The sequence below is a fragment of the Littorina saxatilis genome, linkage group LG13 (genome assembly GCF_037325665.1).
Source record: "Littorina saxatilis isolate snail1 linkage group LG13, US_GU_Lsax_2.0, whole genome shotgun sequence".
NCBI lineage: Eukaryota > Metazoa > Mollusca > Gastropoda > Littorinimorpha > Littorinidae > Littorina > Littorina saxatilis.
In genome coordinates, this window is record NC_090257.1 from 8,279,270 (window position 1) to 8,282,344 (window position 3,075).

The following is a 3,075-nucleotide window of genomic DNA, read 5'->3' on the forward strand; positions in this document are numbered from 1 at the left end:
TTATCTCCTGCTGATACGACAACCATTGTCGTCAAGGTTTGAATTCATTTTTGAATACTCACATCTTTTTATTTGATTCAGAGCCAACAAGTCACTGTTCATGACGTAATCACACACTTACTTTCTTGTCTTCATTTTCTTAAAGCAATAATTCGCTTCAAATCCGGCTTTGGCACAATATACTCGCAGATGCACATTTTCGCCAACACTTGAAGAAAATGAAGTTTCAAGTGTGAATTGTGTTAATCCTTGTTCTCAGTCTTGTAATTCTATGTTACAATTACTACAACACGTAGTGTTCAGTTGAGCTTTGTATTGTCTGCATTGGATTTATGTATCAAGGATGTTTCTAGAATGTGCTTTTATCGGCCATAGTATAAACGTTTCGGCAATAGACAATGTTCGGAAATAATTGTTCAGTTTTTATAGGTTGCGGAAGAGTTGCTTTCCGTAGAAACACTGAGGCAAGCCAAAAATGTCACGTGTTGTTAATTACCTCAGTGTTTCTATGTAACAGCAAGGAACAAACCTTATTTTATATGCATTTTTCAAATGTATATTTAGCGAGCTACTGCTTACTTGCCACAGGACTATGGTTTGTAATGTACTATGTATATTCTTATTTGTATGCGCTGCCAACTTCATCTTTTACATGTACCTACCGTTTTCTCCTCCCTCCTCCACCCTCCCCCCTCTTCCTCCTGCTAGCTTTTTCTTATTTTTTCTGATTTACTTTAACTATGCTCTTCTTGTAGATAGTTCAACAATTGATAAGTAATGCTTGTCCGACATCATATTTGCGTTATTTTCCTACTACGTAGGGCGCGTAATATAAGCGTTTGCTTGAGTTCGTGTCCCTATTGTTTATCGTTGTATTTTTGTATCATGTTTGATTTAATAAAACATTGTTTAAACCAAAAGCAAGGAAAACAAAGGAAACTCCTCCACAACCCATAAAAACCCGACAGAGTTATTTCCGAAATTTCGGCGTCTATTTTCCGAAGTGTGATACAATCCTTGGCGTCTACCCTTCCCACCCTCTCACCCCACCGTGAAAAAGGTTGAAATGATGGCAAAGATTTTGGCGGTCTAAAAGAAGTTTCGGCATTTTGCCGGCCAGCAAGGCCCAGCGATATTCGTGCAATTTGATTCTTCACGGCTTGTGCATCATGTCTCCTTTCGTTGCAAGTGTCTTTCAGTGGCGGTTTGTTTGTTGCGTTTGTTTGACGTTGATGACCTTGGTTCAACAGTGATGGAACATGTTCCATGCTTTTGTACTCCGATTAGGATCTATAGGAGTATATATTTGTTCGCGAATATTGTGTTGACACTCTGCTATCAATATTTCAGACTGGATTTGTCATGCATGAATTCTGTGCTCCAAAGCAAGATGAGTGACCAAAATAAGTGTTTTGAGGTAAACATTGAAATTTAAACTATCGTATATTTTACAAACTAGAAAGAAACAGCGGATCTGAAAATGATTCCCACTCCCTTTTGCAAACGGACATAGTTAGTCGGTGACGTATTTCCACCAACGTCAAGCCTATGTTTGTCGTAAGGCAACCCGATTTTATCAAGACTCGAGTGAATCCATTGTCGTTTTCAAGGAAGAAGTGTGTCACGTGACAGCCTGCGATGACGTCATAAATGACAATGGCGGCACGACCTGTCGGTAGCACAATCATGCAGACTCCCTACTCCATCAACATGTGTTCAAGTACCTTATAATGAGGTCCTCTGGGCACAAGCATGTCATGAGAGGTGTAAGGAGCGCAAAGAAAAGATGGTGTGTGTGTGTGTGTGTGTGTGTGTGTGTGTGTGTGTGTGTGTGTGTGTGTGTGTGTGTGTGTGTGTATGTTAGGAGGGGGGGGGGGTAATTTAAAGATGAGCCGAGGGCACAAGACATGACTTAACGTCAGACAACTGAGCAGTAAAAACTGGCTAGCATTTCTGACAGTTGAAAAAGAGTGTGTGTTGTGTGTGTGTGTGTGTGTGTGTGTGTGTGTGTGTGTGTGTGTGTGTGCTCGCTCTTTACCATTTTCAACATTTTTTTCAGCGTATTCGATCTCAGTCCTTGGTAGAAAAATTGCAAATATTTTATTTTAGGCCTCAGAAAACAAAGACAGTCATTTTATTTTTACACGGTTCTTCTCGCATGGCAACGCTTTTAAAGACTAATAAAACAATAATAGTCCTCTTTACAAATAAGAACACAATTCCCATGTATTTTCTTCACACTCTTGCTGTCCTGTTTGCCGTGTGTATGGTAATTGATGTAGTTAGATGGTTTAAATACTGAGAAAAACACTCTTTTTTCTAAATGAACTGTTGTAGTAGTATTTGTTTTGCGAATTTCTGATAATGGGTGTATTTGGAGCTTGTGTGGTTTGTGTCGAACGTTCAAACAAAAGGTTTATTGTCTTTCCTGATTTGTGCCGGTGTATTTGAATTAGTCCCTGTGCTTGCTTTTTAACTCTGGTTTGGTCATTGTATCCTGGCATTTTTCACATATTGGTCAGTAAACAATACTCGTTTGTGTACGTAAGCTTGTGTTTTCTTATGATCAATATCAGCACCGTACGTATAATTTGTTATTTTGATTTTGTGCAAATAGGGAGCAGTTGTTTGAACACGAGTTTGTTGGGTGTAACTGTCGGCGATAGCGTGTGTGTGTTTTAGATTTTGTTGATTGCTCGGTCAGTGTATGCTCACAAAAAGTCGGTTAGCATTAATATTGTAGCCGCACATACTGTTCTCGTTCACGTAATAAATGCTCACAAAGAAACGTATTCCGCTCGGTTTTGTCCTCTCTTTGTGTTTAAGTATACCTGTGTGTGTGTGTGTGTGTGTGTGTGTGTGTGTGTGTGTGTGTGTGTGTGTGTGTGTGTGTGTATAATAATAAGAATAAAGTAATGAGATTATTTGCTGAAGTACTGTTTAATCAACCTTAATCAACGAACGCCTTTCTAACAGCGGAACGATCTGTTGGAATAGAGCTGTAGCACGTTTGCAAACACCTGGGTCTTTCTTCTTCTCCATTCAGTCATCTACTTTATTATCCCATTGCTGGGA

The 3,075-nt window shown here is 39.3% G+C and overlaps 1 protein-coding gene across 1 annotated transcript in view; it reads left to right on the forward strand.

The window, feature by feature from the left end:
* Positions 1–2,792, forward strand: part of LOC138983525 (uncharacterized) — a 17,875-nt gene extending 15,083 nt beyond the window's left edge. Inside the window, exon 6 of the mRNA XM_070356787.1 lies at positions 1–2,792. This exon is cut by the window's left edge and continues 1,779 nt beyond it. The gene's annotated coding sequence lies outside the window, so the exon portion shown is untranslated.
* The last annotated feature ends 283 nt before the right edge of the window (positions 2,793–3,075 follow it).